Here is an 18420-nt window from a genome sequence, read left to right as displayed (position 1 = left end):
CGACTCCCGCTAATTTTTTTATTGTCTAAAATTATATATATGTCTTTAATATACATATTAGGGCAAGACTTTATCTAAGCTATTCATAAAAATGATATAATTTTACTTGTAATAAACTTATATTACTTTTAAATGCATAGTGGACGCAACCATGGTACCTCAGGTAGTGGGATAGATCTCGGTAATGTAGCTGTGTTGTCCCCCCTGGAAGCGGAAGCAGAGTGGGCTGGTCCAACGTACGCCACTCCAACGTAGGAGTATGAATAAATAGGGTGGGGCTCTGAGCGTGGTTCACTTCTGAGAAGGCAAACCGCATCTGCCAGAGCGGTGACCCTCACTCTGCAACGTGGCTGCTGCCTTTTACCCTGGCGCAAAAGGGGGTGGTGATGGACGGAGCATCTGAACCAATCAAACACTCAGACCCAGTCAACAGATCTGGTAAAAATAAACAATTCATAAGGTATAAATAAATAATACCAGACAAATCTTCAATCAAAAGATGATTTGTTACTCCAATTAAGGAGACGCAGTAAATTATATGTACGGCCAGCACTGCATTTTTTTCAAAACTCTTGCTATAAAAGCAGCAATTGTTTCTTCTTTTTCAATCTCATCTCTCAACATTTGCAGATACACTGGAAACATAGAGGACTCAATGCTGTGTTTCACAGCATTGAATGAGTCTTCCTAACAGTCAACTTCTCCAAGTAGCTCGCTTTCAGTTCACCATGACTTGAACAACTGTAACAAGTCTGAATGGAAAAACTCTGTTGTCCGGAGTTTGACAACTTAGCTTTCGCTGGTTGATTAAACTTCCATTGTTATGTCCGACCAAATATCCTTCACATCCATCAACAGCAAATTTGTATTCTTCTATGTTTTCACTGACATTATTTCTGTATGTATAATGTTGAAGCATTTCATACAGACACATCCTTTCTAGATGAGGACTCCTTCTTGGATAGTGTGTATCCAGCATGTTAGTCTTCAGAATATCTGTACTGTATGGCTCAAATTCTGCAAAACATTGGAATTCAGGAAAACACTTAAATACTCTGTGATTAGTATTAGCAAGCCATAAAATCACCCATAGAATTCCTCTAGATTTAGAAAACATGCTAGCTGAGCATAACTGTACAAAAGGGGGGTGGTGATGGACGGAGCATCTGAACCAATCAAACACTCACACCCAGTCAAAAGATCTGGGTTTAATCCATCACCGTTCTTTAGCCCACTCTGCCACCCCAGTTCAGACATGGTCATATGCAAATCAGTGTGACCCTGTGCCTCATGGGAACAGTCCAGCCGGAACTGCCAAGCCATGCCTTCCCTGGACCGGAAACAAGTTTCCGAGGACCGGTTTCTGGCATTACAGCCGTCTTCAGCCCAGCTTGCTTGAATCCAGTGGCAAAGTGAGCAAGGAACTCACGTCTGAGCATACCCTGCCACACTTATGGAGGCCAAAGCGGTACAAAAGGGGGTGGTGATGGACGGAGCATCTGAACCAATCAAACAGTAACACCCAGTCAAAAGATATGGGTTTAATCCATCACCGTTCTTTAGCCCACTCTGCCACCCCAGTTCAGACATGGCCATATGTAAATCAGTCTGACCCTGTGCCTCATGGGAACAGTCCAGCCCGAACTGCCAAGCCATGCCTTCCGTGGAACGGAAACAAGCTTCCGAGGACCGGTTTCTGGCATTTCAGCCGTCTTCAGCCCGGCTTGCTTGATTCCAGTGGCAAAGTGAGCAAGGGACTCCCGTCTAAGCATACCCAGCCAACTTATGGCGAACAAAGCGGTCCAAAAGGGGGTGGTGATGGACAGAGCATCTGAACCAATCAAACACTCACAGCTTGTTTCCGGTCCAGGAAAGGCATGGCTTGGCAGTTCGGGCTGGATCCACGCCCGGACCACACATAAATGTAAAATGTAAATGTCATGGTACTTATAGAGCGCACTGTCACCAGACGTTCACCTTGCGGTGTCGCGTATGCGGTTTCCTGGCGCTAATACTCATACCGCTGTGGAACCCCTCCTGGCTTTCCCTGTGAAGTGTCCACTCCTGGGCACCCCCAGGGTGAAGCCAGGCATCCTTAGCGCTGTTGGGGCCAGTGTGGAGGCTAAGCAAGCTATTGCCCAGAGTTGCAGCGTGGGGCCCGTGATTAGAATAGGCACCGAGGCGAGAATTAACAGGTCCAAGGAAATTGAGGCCGAGACCCCGCCGAGGCGGGAATCGAACCCTGGTCCCTGGCCAGAACTCTGCATCAGGGTCTGCCGCTCTAACCATTGAGCCACACTCCTCCACACATCATCGCAGGCTGCACGCATGCTGAGTTCTTCAGGTGCCACTAACTCACTTCACCATAAGTCATCGCCACGTGGCCTTATTAAGGTAGAATTCATTAGACAAAAGACATTGCTCCCAGTGCGGCCCGCCTGGACCACGCATCATCGCAGGGTATGCAAACGCTGAGGTTCAGAGGTACCACTAACTCAGTGTACCATAAGTCATTGCCACATGGCCTTATTAAGGCAGAATTCAGGAGACAAAATACATTGCTACCAGTGCAGCCTGCCCGGAACACGCATCATTGCAGGCTCCACAGAAGCTGGTTGCTTCAGGTGCCACTAACTCAGTGCACCACTTATCATTGCTGGCTGCACACACGCTGAATTGTCAATACCTATGCAGCTCAACTCAACCTCCTGTGGCCTTGGGCCCTTGCTGACCGCTGCCTCCTGCCTACTCTGCGGTAATCAGAGCTCACAATCAAAATTGAGTTTTCAATCATTAATTGCAGAGTGCAGTAGGCAACTAAGTATAACATCCCTCAAACTTACACAATATCCTTTTAGTATCCTTGCTTCAAGAACTTGTTTTATATCAGTTATAGCTTTACAACAATGACCACATTTGTCTTGCAACTCCAAACAAACACTGAATGGCATTCTACACTGTGGACAGTTGAGCGCACAATTTGAACTATAACATTCCTGAAACTACATGTTTCAACAATGTATTCCACGCACATTTCATATTTTCTTCCTAACCCCTACACTGCGGTCAGCCGAGCTCACAATATTGATTCAGTCTTGTTTTATTAATTGCAGAGAGAATTGTACTCTATGTCCTCAGATTTTGTTAAAGGATATGACAAAAAGCATTCCTCGATGTCAGTGCTGACTACTGCCTTCGATCTACACTGCAGATAGAGTCGCAATTGCAGATGACGCAGTCCAGTATGCAACAGACATTGCTCCCAGTGCGGCCCGTTCTGACCACGCATCATCGCAGGGTGCGCACATGCTGAGTGCCAGAGGTACCACTAAAACATTGCATCATAAGTCATCACCACGTTGCCTTATTAAGGCAGAATTCAGTAGGCAAAAGACATTGCTACCAATGCGGCCTGCCCGGACTACGCATCATCGCAGGTTCCACACTAACGGATTGCTTCAGGTGCCACTGACTCAGTGCACAACTTATCATTGCTGGCTGCACACACGCTGAATTGCAAATAACTGTGCAGTTCAACTCAACGCCACGTGGCCGTGGGCCCCTTCTGACCACTGCCTCCTGCCTACACTGCGGTCATCAGGGCTCACAATTAAAATTAAGTCTTCATTCATTAATTGCAGAGTGCAGTAGTCAACTAAGTATAACATCCCTCAAACATACACAATATCCTTTTAGTATCCTTGCTTCAAGAACTTGTTTTATATCAGTTATAGCTTTACTACAATGACCAAGTTCGTCTTGCAACTCCAAAACAAACACTGAATGGCAGTCTACACTGCGGACAGCTGAGCTCATAATTTGAACTATATTCCTGAAACCTACATGTTTCGACAATGTATTCCATACATATTTCATGTTTTCTTCCATACGCCTACACTGCGGTCAGCCGAGTTCACAATATGAATTCAGTCTTGTTTTATTAATTGGAGAGAATATTGTACTCTATGTTCTCATATTTTGTTAAAAGAATGTGACAAAAAGCATTCCTTGATGTTTGTGCTGACTACTGCCTCCCATCTACACTGCGGAGAGCAGGGCTCACAAATCAGATTGAGTTGCAATTGCAGATGACGCAGTCCAGTAGGCAACAGACATTGCTCCCATTGAGGCCCGCCCGGACCACGCATCATCGCAGGCTGCGCACAGGCTGAATGCTTCTGATGCCCGTACCTCAGTGTACCACAACTCATAGACCCTTTATGATAGAATTTTTTGTGTATGATTTGAGATCTGCTGCCCCTACCTCAGGGTACCACAAGTCATGGACCCTTTGCGATAGAATCTTTTGTGTATTATTTCACATGTAGTGCTCCTATCTTACTGCAGCACAAGTCATAGACCCGTTATGATGGAATCTCGGTGTATGATCCAATGATTACTGTTGTACTTGTAACCAGCATCAACCATAACCGGAGGGCTGGCCTACACTCACCCGACATGCACCTAGCACAGACATCACTGGACATGTGCCCCATGTAATATAAGGGAGTTGAACGCACGTGCCCGTACCCAGTTAAACTATCTATCTGTGTCCTTGTGTTCATTATGTTCGCAAGATGCTGCCCCTTGGTCCTACCACATTACATTGTGCTGTAAAAAGCGTATGCAACCATGTTACCTTTGGCAGTAGGAAAAACGTTGATTATGTAACTTTCAGTTGCTCATTCTACAAGTATGAACGTAGAAACTGGATCATTAGAGTACTGCAAGCAAAGTGTATAGTAAATTTATAAGAGAGTAGGGATTGACGTTTTTTTTGTTGCATATTTAAATAGCGTGAACTCGACCCAAAAGAATTTCAACACTTTACATGAGCACCGTGTTAGACTTGGCCCTTAGGGCAGGTTCACCCCTAAACTTTTTGCTTTTATTTGTGACCCAGTGTTAGTGATTTTTGGGTCTTGGCGCACTTTTTCCCTGTGTCCCAGAGTAAAGTGTGTGCGTATAGTATGGCTGGCCTGCCCTCCCATAGGAATGCATGGAGAATGTGTGTGTCCATGTTAGTTCCTGATGTGTGGGGAGTGCAGGCTCGAGTTTGGTATGTGTGAACTCGTGAGAATGAATGCTGCGCAATGGTATGTGCGGCTTGTATGTGTCTAGTAGGGAAGTACTACTTCTGGACATTTATGTGTATGTGCAGTGAGGGTGCTGGAGCGTGATTGGCTGGAGCTGGCTGGCATGCCAGGCCCCAGGAAGTCTGGATGGGTCTGCCCGGTGGTGAGTGTGAGATCAGCATGAGTGATGTGTGGGAGGAGTTTACCTGTGTCCTGGATGGGCTGGGTTTTCCCCAAACAATGCTGGCTCTGCCCCCCTGTGGTGTGTCTAACGACCCTAGCCCTGCCAGTGAATAGAGAGGGTGGTTGAGGTAAACAGAGTACTTCAAAACCAGCTGCAACTGGTTTCTCTCCCACCCTGCACCTACAGACAAAGGAATTTACAGTATAAGAAGGGGCTGTGTCCCCTTACATTTTGTTCTACTTTTGGATCCTTGCCAGAGGGGGCTGTTGCTGCTGCTGGGGCCAGGAGGACCGCCACTTGGCTGGTCTCCCTGCCTGGAGACCCAGTGTGCTGGCTCTGGCCCTGCCTTGCCCCCCTGCCTGCCTCCAGACCCTGCTGGAGCTTTGCTGTTGCCTGGGAGCGCTGTTCCCTTGTCCTTTAGCGCTGGGGAGCGCTGCTTATTTTCCTTAGCGCTGAGGAGTGCTTTATTTTGAGCCCTTGGCGCTTGATAGCGCTTTATTTCCCTGCTAGCGCTTCGAGCGCTCTATTTTGTGCAGCCGGTGCCCACCCGGCGTTTGCCCGCTTTATTGCCGATTTTCGGCATAGCGAGTGCCCACCACGCTTTATATTTATCTTGGAAGCCGGTGCCCACCCGGCATTGCCCCGGTTTATTTTAGTATTTACAAGCCGGTGCCCACCCGGCATTGGCCGCCCGTGATCACCGCCGCAGCCCAGGAGCATTGGAAACCATTGCCGGGCCGCTGCCTAGTGCGACACGGAAGTCCCGCCTCCTGACCCCCAGGGCCGCGCTGCCATTGGCGGCCCCAGCGGAAGTCAGGCGGAGGGCAGCGAGACAAGGCCAGGCGGGAGACGCAGGAAGCAGCCTGCCGCGTCCTTGCGAGGCTCCCGAGTGAAGGGGAGCCCCGCCCGCGGCCCCAGCAGAGTCGCCGAGGAGCCGTCCTGCAGCCCCAGACAGCCGGTGAGTGTCAGGAAGGGAGGGGCGCCGGGACACATTGTCGGTGTCCGCCCCCCCCTCTGCCCGGTAGCGCGAGCTCACGCTAGTCTCTAGAGTCAAGCCACGAGGGCTTCAAAGGGGGCATTCATTTGTTCTGAGTCCCCCGTGAGGGACTCCAACGACCGGCCCCATTGGGAGAGAGCCAGAGAGGCTCGAGGGCCAGTGCCTTGTATGTAGGAGCCCCGAGGCTCCTGGGGGCAATTTGTTTAATTAGAGCCCGAGAGGCCCCCGCCCTAGTGAATTTACGAGCCTGCAAGGCTCGAGGGGGCAGTTCTTCGTTCAGAGCCCAGAGAAGGCTCACAGCGCCCACATTTGTCTTAGAGCCCCAGAGAGGCTCTTGGGCGCCATTCTGTGTTCTTGAGCCCACGAGGCTCCAACGTTGGCATTATCTGTGATTTACAACTGTCCAGCACTTAGTGGACAGTTGCTACGTTTAGGTTTGTGTCTGTGCTGCCTGCGCAGCTTCCCTGACATTGAGACTCAGGGCATTCCAGACCTTGCGAGGCCAGTTAGCCTGAGGGACATTTCTAGTGTGGTGCTACGTGCACCCTGCGCAATTTATGATTTACTGCTTATGTGATTCCTGCGCAAATGTTCTACCTGCACCTCTGAATGTGTTTTAATGTTTCATGTGCAATTGTTTGTTATTACCTTTGCTAAAAGTGACCTGCTTAGGTGATTCTTTATGTTTTTATTCCCCTTTGCTAAAAGTGACCTGCTTAGAGGAATGTTTGTTTTTACCTTTGCTAAAAGTGACCTGCTTAGGTAATTGTTTGTTTTATTCCCCTTTGCTAAAAGTGACCTGCTTAGAGGAATGTTTATTTTACCTTTGCTAAAAGTGACCTGCTTAGGTAATTGTTTGTTTTATCCCCTTTGCTAAAAGTGACCTGCTTAGAGGATTGTTTGATATTACCTTTGCTAAAAGTGACCTGCTTAGGTAATTGTTTATGGTTTCTTCCCCTTTGCTAAAAGTGACCTGCTTAGAGGAATGTTGATGTTTTTATTGCCTTTGCTAAATGTGACTTGCTTAGGTGATTATTTTAGGTTTCCTTCCCTTTGCTAAATGTGACTTGCTTAGATGATGGTTATCCTTCCATAGGTCCTGATGATAAGGTCCTAGTTCCCTGCGTGATTTCCCTATAGTGTTTAGGGTGGCGTAGGAGGTATTTACCCTTTACCAGTAGTTACTGGTTGTATGCTACATTTACTATTTCTGTGTTACAGTCATTATATGTTTATGTGCTAAGTGTTATACCTACAAGTGCTATTTCTAAAAAGTGCATACCCCTGACAGTGGTCCAGGTGGCCCTGTCCTGTACATAATCCCTTGTAAATCTTGCCCGTGCCTGTTGGCACATTGTAAAGTGTGTGTGTTATCTAATGTGTTTTTATTATTATAATACAAAGGCTATTTTTGATATAACCTTGTGTGGAGTTTCCTTTGTGGTGGGCCTAGGGTGTTGTCGCTGGGGTGCGCGCGCAAACGCTTTACACATCGCCTCTGAGATTAGCCTTGCTGCTCGCGCCACGTTACCTAGAGGGTGAGCGGGGGTTATCTTGGTGTGTGACTCCCTTGCCCTGACCCTAGAAATGGCGATCCCTGACTGACTTGGCGTGAGCCGTGGCCGGCCGGGGTCCCGTTTCTAACACACCGTATTTACATTACACAATCAGGCACACGGAGATTACGTGATTTGCCCACAATCACAGAATGTGGACGTGACCCCGAGGCTCGAACCCTGGTTTCCAGCACCAAGTTTGGCAGTCTAGCCGATGGACCACATAAGTACATATGTTGGCGCAGCCGAACTCCACCCACGAGCTTCGCTCTAATTAGCTGCCCTCCATGTGCCAAAAACCGCAACCTGAACTATCCATGACCCCCTATTACTAAAGCTACAACACTCCAGTGAATGTGCAATAAACATTCATATCCAAAGAAATGTGTCATGTCCACCATCTTTCATGTGTGGAACTATGGATAAATGTAGGGTCGGTGATTCCCCGTACCTTCCATGTTGGCCATGTTGTCGGACTTTACTTACTGAAAGACACATTTGCGCTTGCAACCCAGGTGACAGCAGCACTACAACACGGACACACGCATCAGTTGATTCCTCATATACCTCACGAATGAGCCACGCCCATAGCTCCGGAGTCATTCTTCACAGCCTCATGTAGTACTATCATACGCCACGCTAGCCCACTCCGATTATGCTTACAGGAAAGGACAACAACACTGCATGGCCCAGATTTTCATTGTAGTGAATTGCTCCTCACAGGTCTAGTTGTCAGTACACCACAGCCACTCTCTCACGGCTGCTATACACTCATACCACACGCATACAGCACTGGCGTCACAGGACACGTGACCCTCCCAATAAAAAAGACCGGGCACACTTGCTCGACGCCATTTTAGAGTTGCTCGCAGCAGCTGCACTGTGGTCGGCACAGGCACACAGCCACAGAACAGTGAATTTGGGTCCACTGAGGTAGGGGCATTGTAAGTGCTGAGACGGTATGCAGCCTGCAGTGATGGTCCATCCTGGTGGTCCGGACACCTCATGTATTGTGTGCCCTGCTCGACCGCATTGTAGGCCTAGGCCTAATCCATGCAACAGGGGGGCCTACTGCCACATGCGTGGCCTCACTGGTCATTGAGTTAGTGGCACGGGAAGGACTGAGAGGGTGAACAATCTGCGATGATGATGTGTGCATGAGTATGTCCTTTGCCATGGAGATATCAAGACTCAGCACCAAATGTGAGACTTCTTGGTCGCAGAGTGGGGCTGCAAGATGTGGACGGCGCCCTGTCTTAGAAAAAGTGAGTAGCGAGGCCTGGGTGCACAGCGGTGGGCAGACACCTCTGAGCAGTGGGATTGGATAGGGTGCAGCAGCCTGGATACAGAAAGACAACACAGCAATTTAGGCGTACGCAGTCGTATATACCCTGTCTTATTGCATTTTGATTTTTTTCTAATAGCAGGACAGTTTTTAGAGTCGGCCAAATGTCCGTTGCTCCAACATCTTTAGCAAAGTAGTGCAGTATTTATTTTTTCATAGTTTGTACCCTTAAATTTACCATCTTATTTTGAAAACCTGCCTTTCTCTGTTTTTTGAGGGCTTGCACCTGCGTTGCAGTGTACAGCACTGCACGCGCAGCGAGAGCCCCTTTGAATGGTGTGCGTGTGATCAGCTTTCGCCGTCAAGCATTGTTTTTTAAAAAAAAAGGCACATGATTGGGCAAAGGCGGGCGCATGTCCCTCCTTTGTAATGCCCATTCCCGACGGTGGCTGGCACGCACAGCAGCGTTCGCCTTGCTGCCACGCTCCCTCCCCGTGCCCTCCCCCGCTCCTCTGTGGTGTGCGCGCACCACTGGTTCCCCCACTGCTCGGACTGGCCTGGCCTCTCACCCGTATCTCCGTGTAGAGATTGAAGTAAAGATCGCAACCCCCCCTGCCCTCAGGCAGACACAAGGAAAGCGTTCCACAGCCCCAGCAATACCAGCCAGTGGGCGGCGCTACTATGGCTTACACTTACCTTTTCAAGTATATTATCATCTGGGACACAGGTGAGCGACGCCCAGCCCTCAGGTGAGGCGTGAGGTGGTCTTAAGAACAGTGCAAGCATTTCCATACTGTTAAGGCTGATGAAATGGGTCAGAGCGGCACCCACACCACCTCCGACACCCAAGCCTTCTTGATAGTGCAGGAGGGATCTCCACTTCTGTGTAGGGTACCCTTTTCCAAGGCTGGCCCCCAACAAGAGAGCATATTGCAGTTCCGGGGCGGGCAGGTTACTCTTCTACACGTTTAAACTAGAACAGGTGTTAATGGGTGCTTGCAAGGCATGAAGGATGTGAGTGATGAGCGCAGCAATGAGGTACCCTTGAGTGCATCTAACACAGCTTGTTCCTCTGCGTGCACAAAAATCATTTATAGATAATAACTTTAACTCACTTGGGGAATCAGGTTTGAGTGCATTGGTTCATACTGGGACACAGGTAGAGCATGCAAGCAATGTTTTAGAGCGGTGTGCCCAGGATACTCGCACCAGGGTGGCTAATTAGCAGTGCTGCCTACCGCTGGTTACATGAACGTTTAAGTGCCTAATAGCACAGGTAGTGCGTCTGAGTCATAAGACACCGATCACCTTTGGAGGGCGTGGGGGAGCGATGGGGACGGAAAGCATTCTAGTCCTGACTTGGCAGGGCAGGCATGAATTAACATGAGAATACTATGTTTAAAAAGCATTTCACTCAGATTGGAGGCCAGTAACTAGTTGCAAATGATAGAATATTTTAGAAATTGTTGGTAAACCGAAGCCCATAAAAATAGTTGGGACCGTGCGGGGGGTTGTGCTTTTAATGGGGGATAAGGAGGGGGGTGTGAGAGGGCAGTGTTATTATAGTCCAGATTAAAATAGTGGCAATTACCAGTTGTAATATATTCCTTCATGTTATTCCTGTTAAAAAATTCTGTGTCATACATAATGGTTTCTGCAATATCCCTTTAAGTTGAACTCTTTCATAGAACAAACATTTGCAATGCAATAGGTCTCGCATTATTAAAGTTTGAGCTATTGATGTTGCATTAATTAGCAATGTCAATAGCTCAAACTTTAATAATGCGAGACCTGTTGCATTGCAAATCCTTGTTTTTAAGGAGGTAAGGTATGTTGGAAGCATCAAAGCATGCAGACACGAACGTGACATTCCTCTCACAGCTCGTGGCTGCCTTACGTCACTTTAGGAATGTTATGTTTTACATGTGAGAAGGTTGGGAAGTAGAAATTAACGGGAGTTCAGTCATTCTTGCTTGCTGCATACAAGACGTGTTCTGAGGATCAATGAGAATTACCGTCTCTGTCTTTTCATTCCTGCATTCTGCACTTTCCTACAATTACTAATTCTCTACTATCTTTCAGATGTGGAGCTTCAGGGTGCACTATGTCCCGGCACGTGGTGGGAGACACACTGGGACAGAAAGGTGAGCTGTGAAAATTCTCTTCATTGTCACTCTTTCACTCTTTCTCTCTCCCTCTTCCGCTCACCTTTTATGAACGCATGACGCACAACCTTATCTTGCTTTTTATCAAACAGGCTGTGTTTCATGAATTGGCATCCCCCGTAACACCACCAGAGCTCAATTCCTGTAGAACCTGCGATGATGAGTGGACATCCTGACAATGCCTGAGAAGGTTGCTTCGGCATGTGGTGGACCTCCTTTCACACACGCCGGTGGCACAAGGTGAGCAGAGATGCTTCTTTCTGCAAAAGCGAGAAGTCACCTCTGGGTGGTGGAAGTGGATAGTGTGCAGCAGCCTGAGTGCACTGGATCGGGCAAACACATCTAGGCAGAGGGAGTGGATGGGGTACAGCATTCTGGGTGTGTAGGAATGGGCAGTCACCTCCGAGCACTGGGAGTGGACGGGGTGCAGCAGTCTGGGTGCGCAGGAATTGACAATCACCTCCGGGCAGTGGGAGTGGATGGGGTGCGGCAGTCTGAGTGCGCAGGACTGGGAAGTCACCAATGGGCAGTGGGAGTGGATGGGGTACAGCACCTTGGGAGCAAAAGAGCGCACACACACCTCGTAAAGTACTCCAATACCTGACAAGTCTGCACTATATAAAACTGCAAAAACACAAAAATATAAAAAGTGTTTTGCAGACTTTCGTCATTGGGCTACATCTGGGCTACATCTGGGTGATATTTGTGCTACATTTGTGCTCTTTTGTCTCTGGTGGCCATCTTGGGAGATTTATTTGTTATGACGTTTCCTAATTTCCTCATTTTCTAAAGTCTCCTCAGTAGGAAATGCTTTCATTTTTTTACTTTGATTCCATCAAGAAGGTATTCAGATATGTTACACATTTGCAATAAATTCTGAATGTTAACACTCTAGTTGCTCATTAGATCACTGTAGTAAAGCTACTGCTCACCAAAGAAGTCTGCTGCTGGTATTAAAAGTGCATGTTTCAGTCTTCATGTCAGAATTTTTTTATTAAAATAGAAGAGGATTTGAGGAGTCACTCAACATCTGTCCTAATTCTTCTTTCTTCAGCACTAATCATAATTTCTATGGCAAAATGAATCCCCTCATTTTGTTCCTTTGCAAATTAAATGTTTTAAGTGTTACCACTTTATTCCAATCAAGATGGCTTCAGGTGTGCCATACTATTGTCATGAGTAAGACTATTAGCACTCTAGTTGTTATTTAAAACACTTTGGGACATTCTGTCATTGGGCTATACTTGGGCTACATCTTGGTGATATTTGTGCTCAATTTGGGCTCTTTTGTCTCTGGTGGCCATCTTGGGAGACTTATTTGTTATGAAATTTCCTAATTTCCTCATTTAGGAAATACTTTCAGTATTTTACTTTGATTCCACCAAGAAGGCATTCAGATGTGTGACACATTTGCCATACATTCAGAATATTAGCACTCTAGTTGCTTATTAGATTACTGTAGTAAAGCTACTGCTCACCAGAGACGTCTGCTGCTGGTATTGTAAGTGCATGTTTAGTCTGCATGTCAGAATTTTTAATGAAATAGAAGAGGATTTGAGAAGTCACTCAAAATGTGCCCTAATTTTTCTTTCTGCAGCACTAATCATACTTCCTATTGCAAAATGGATAAATAGAGCTGTGTGCCTCGTCTGTACCTGTCTGCTGTCACGGCTCCTACACTCAGGGTTTGGGATGTGGTGGGGTTGAAGAAGATACTCACGACTCAGTCGTACCCCCTGAGCCCTGTTGTGGGGAACTTAGCTTTTTCACTCGGAATGCAGCAACAGGAATTTGGTGTTTGGCAGCAGGAGGGATGCAGATCCATAGGCCACCTCTTTGACGAGGATAGGCCCATTCCGTTTAGTTCCCTAAGGGCAGAGGGGATATTACCAGAAAGAGAACGATTTCAATATACCCAAGTCAGGCACTGGTTCTGAGTCGTGGGACTAGAAAAGCAGCGCAATGACACCTCACTGTATATGAGAAGTGGCTCCTTCAATCAATGAATCAGAGAATTTGTATAGCGCGCTACTCACCCGCTAGGGTCTCATGGTGCTGGGGGGAGGGGGAGTTGCTACTGCTCGAACAGCCAGGTCTTGAGTTGTTTCCTGAAGGAGAGATGGTCCTGGGTCCGCCGTAGGAAACCCGGGAAACCCTTCTTGGGTAGCTGCGCACCATACAAATGTAAAAAATAAATAAATAAAGGTGGGTGGGGAGGGAGTTCCATGTCTTGGCCGCCAGGTAGGAGAAGGATGTTCCTCCGGCGGTGGTTCTGCGAACTGGTGGGACAGTGGCGAGGGGGAGGCTGGTGGAGCGGAGCTGGTGGGTGGGTGTGTAGAATGTGAGGCGGCTGTTGAGGTATTTGGGCCCCATGTCGTGGAGAGCCTTGTGTGCGTGGGTGAGGAGTCTGAACATGATCCTCTTGCTGACGGGGAGCCAGTGCAGATCTCTTAGATGGGCAGAGATGTGGCCGTGACGAGGGATGTCCAGGATGAGTCGTGCAGAAGTGTTCTGTATCTGTTGGAGTCTTTTCTGGAGTTTGGCTGTGGTACCAGCGTAGAGGGTGTTCCCGTAGTCCAGTTGGCTGGTGACGAGGGCCTGGGTAACCGTCTTCCTGGTTTCGGTGCGGATCCACCAGAAGATCCTTCGGAGCATTCGCAGGGTGTTGAAACAGGATGACGAGACGGCGTTCGTTGATTTGCTTGGTCATCGTGAGGGAGGAGTCCAGGATGAAGCCCAGGTTGCGTGCATGGTCCGTTGGCTTGGGGCGGTGCCCAGTAGCTAATATATATAAATATATATATATATATATATATATATATATATATATATATATATATATATATATATATATATATATATATATATATATATATATATATATATATATATATATATATATATATATACATATATAAATATCTTCAATTTGTAGAGCATAGTACTACGCTGGGGTGTCTGGCACTACCACTCTGGAGATAGGGAACAATCCAACAGACATCTTAGCAATAATCTTGTAGCACACATCACAGCAAAAGGATAGCACAGTGCTAATCTTATGCTTAAATAATTTGCTGTGAAAATGTCAAAAGGATTTGTCCCTTCCTAGCTCAGCTTGGAACGCACTGCGATTATCCTAGGCAAACACTTTGCTAGAAAACCAGCTATTTGATGTGAGCAGATTCAGAGTGTTACTAGTGTTGCAAGGTGCTCTATACAAAGCAGCTGCTTTCCATCTAAACTTGGGAACTACCCAGAGTTCTTTAGTTCCAATTTTGCATAATGTATGAAGCACTTCAAGTCTGAAATGCTATTGTTTTGACTTATACTAGATGCTCCTTAGTGTTTGGACTAATGTATACCTCTCTGATGAGCTCTAGCTAAAGCAAAACACACGCCAAGGGTTGCTTATGTTCATTCGAAGTTGACTAGAATGGTATTTTGCCAGTCCGAAGCTAGCTGTAATATTGTGCATTGAGTGGTAAAAGCTTTTTTCATATTTCTGCTCAATGTGCAAGGCACTTTGCTAGTCCAATTTGTAAAGGCTGTCCTGCTTCCTTGCTTCCTCTTTTACATCATGTATATGGCTCCCCATGCCTAAAAGGGTATTGTTAGTTGAGGAAGGTCTGAGTTCTTCTCAAGCAACAGCCAAAATTCCTGACAGTGTGAACCACAAAAAGTCAAATAATTCACCTGTGCTTAACCCTCTAGTAGCTCAGCTCAAAAGCACACAGACCTAACTTAAAACCAACATGTAAAGTAGTTATGCAGGACTTAAAAAGCCCCAAAGTGAAAACACAACACCAGAGAAGTCCCACACCGATTTAGAAAATTAGAAAGGTTCAATAAATTATTTGATACCAAAATGATACAAATGCTATCAGTAGAACTAGAGTTATTGATTTTTTAAATTTTAACATGGAAAATGGCACTTAAAAGGTCAAATCACCAACTGCAGACATCTAGTCGCACCGGGCAAAGTAAAACAATGTGTCCGACAGCAATGTAGCTCAGGGGCTGGATACGTACATTTGATTGGGCCCAGTCTTCTGTTAGCATTAGTCTTACAAGAATTATGGAGGAAAATGTCTGAGGAGGTAACATTCAGTGGGGCAAGGCAGCTGGTGGGGTTCAAGGAGGAGGCATCATTATCAGAGTGTCATGGGACAAAGTTGTGGCGAAGATTTCTACATTCATATTTAGTCTCTTTTTTGGAAGTTGAACATCTCCAGCAGAACAAAAGCTGCAGGATGTAGCTGATGAGGGTTGCATGTTGCCGAATACCCCTTCGGCAAGGAGCCACTGAACAGGAATTGCTGCAATAGAGAAGAACATAGTAGGAGCTGTCACAAAGTCAGTTCGACCAGGGACGCACCTTAGGCAGATCCACAAGCAGGTAGCTTCCTGGTCTGCTCTCGGCTCTCAGAGCATTTTTTGTGCAAGCATTTTCTTAGTCCCAAGTTTTGGATTTTGATTATCTGGGCAACTTTAGCACAATTTCCAAGGGTGGAGGACTGGAGAGACACTACTTAGAGGGATAGGACTCACCTAGGCCAGGTCCTGGTGTGGGTTTAACATGGTTGGAGGCTTTTCCGTCCCCAGGGTCAGTAAATTAGCCTTGGAGTCTCTGTGATAGTCCTGAGTTCAAGAGGTGGAACAGGATTCAAGCAGCATGGTAGGCCTCTGAGGGTTCAAAGCAGACTTCAGACAGTACAACATTAATTCTTGGTGCAGTAAAGCTTTCCTGGAGTAGTTAGCATTCCACAGCAGCAGGCAGTCCTCATAGAGTTCTCCTGCAGATCAAGGAGTTAATTGATGAGTGGATCTGAGAGTCCTATCCTGCACCAGATGGCTGTTCAATGGGGCAAGTTAGGTGACAAGTTGGTTCTCAACCTTTATGAAAGTTTGACTACAGGAGAAACCCACCCCGAACAGACCATGAAGCACCTAGCTAAATAGTTCTAGGATATCACTAATTATAATACCAGTTGAGAGGTAGGTCCTCTGTTTATATCGAAGCCCACCCAGCACTTACAAATTGCACTGTAGGGGTCTTAGACACGGCCCTGGCAAATGCCATAGACCCATAGCTGATTAGAGGCAGAAACATATTGACATAATTATTTGTATAGTGACACATAGAGGTCATTGCACCTAAGTATGCCTCCTGTATTTACCCCTTGGTAATCTTTTAATCAACCAGGCATACCACCAAATTAAAGTATACTTTAGTTGATTAACCCACATTTTTTTTAAATCATAACCTGGACCTAAATCATTGTCCTGAGAGAAGAAATATCTAAGAAGTCCCTCAGAAAAGCCCCATTCTGAGGTTGAGTCCACCTTGGTAGAAACATCTTATCAGGCTGGGACGAAGTGGCAAATGATAAAGCATGTCACATTACGTGAGTTAGACATCCTCGTTCTATTTTTGGAATTGCCTTGAATTTAGGTAACAAACAATTAGCAGCATACAGAGTACTCATTGGGACTCTGGTGCTAACCTGCTGACTTGCTGATTAAGCAAACAGCATTCCTCTGAGAGTATCACGTCAATTGTTGTGTATGTTTGAGGCCTATCTTTGCATCTGTTGCCTCCCTTGGAGTGGAAGAAAGTTCCAGAGGCACATTCTTACAGAAGGGTCTAGAATGTCCTGCCCCACCTAGCCCCAGCCTGTCTGCAGGCACAAAACATTAGTGTCACGTTCTTTGTGTGAAAGCACAACACAGCCAATTGAAGTGCAATGGGGCTGTGCACAGGTTTGCAAAAGAGTGGTAAGGACAAATCCACAATGAAATATCAAATTCTCAACCTGCGATCCTAGATGATCAAGCTATCCTGTTTGCAGTACCATTGAAATGATTGAGGATGTCCTAGCAGCAGAGACTCCTTCAGCTCCACCATCACATATTATAAGTGCCAAGGATAATACCATCATAAGTGAGGTGAAGGAGCCTTCCATATAGATAAACTGATCTACCAAGCCTTTAGTAGAATTAGCACTGGACAAGTTGGCAAAATTGAGAGAGACAATATACCTTTGGGGCGATTTCAACACCACATATAATATTTGGAAAAATGCCCTCTTTGGCCTTTCGCAGCCAGTCTATACTTGAAATATTTTGCTGTATGTTTGACTGCTATAATCTGATCTCTCATTTGATTTAATTTTCTTTAAATTGAAGAATAATTCAAACAATTATATGTAAAAGTATGCAGAGTCCCTTGAGTTAATTGTGATTCATAAGAATGTATAAATCAATTAATAAACATATAAATAAATAGCTGTGTCAAAATATCTATCAGCTAAGGTCATGACAGAGAAATTTATTTTAATGGAGAATTGTCTGAAATTATCATAGATAACATTAAAAGCAGCAGATAATTCAATTCAGGTTATCTAATTCCTTCAAATTAACATAAGGAAATTCCACCATTACCTTATAAAGAGGGCTTCTAGAAATAATTTAATAATGAAAATATTCCACAAATCAATGTTTCAGAATCTGAAAGAAAAAAATACAGCCTGCTACTTAGATTCATTGGTGCATTTTTCATTTCCTACACCCACTTTTCTATCAATCACTCCGCAGAGCTGTGACTGCTTCTTTTAATCACTTTCAATCATACTATTTGGATTATTGCACCTCTGTTTTCCATCTTTTTCGTTGTCTACATGTATTTAATTATATAATATTTATCATATTTTATTCTACTCTCTTGAGCGAAGCTATAAGCTTAGCTTCAGCCACCAAAACATGAGCAGATTCATGATTTTAAAGTCCCTTCCTAATTTAATATTTATAGAGCAGAAGGAACATGTCCATTGTGAGTCTTGTTTATTTAGCTTCAATACTATTAGTCAGATCATGGTATTTACCCACAGGATGAAGAGATTTACAGAAGTTGAGAACTTTCTTTCTATTATGCAGAATTATTTTGGTGTAGAGATTACTTCATGTCAATGATGACAGAAAACCCTCTCTGTTAAACTCTTGGGAGTCCATTCGGAAAACCAACCTGATAGCCATGGTAGGGGAACCCCCCCCCCCCGGACCAGGGAAAACACGTCGATCAAATTAGGATCATCCCCCAAAAAACACAGAGCGCGACAGAACCGGCCAAGAAAAACCGCCCGTTGCGGGTGGTGATGTCCA

The sequence above is a fragment of the Lissotriton helveticus genome, chromosome 1_1 (assembly GCF_964261635.1).
Source record: "Lissotriton helveticus chromosome 1_1, aLisHel1.1, whole genome shotgun sequence".
Taxonomy (NCBI): Eukaryota; Metazoa; Chordata; class Amphibia; order Caudata; family Salamandridae; genus Lissotriton; species Lissotriton helveticus.
Note: the sequence above shows the minus strand (reverse complement) of the source record.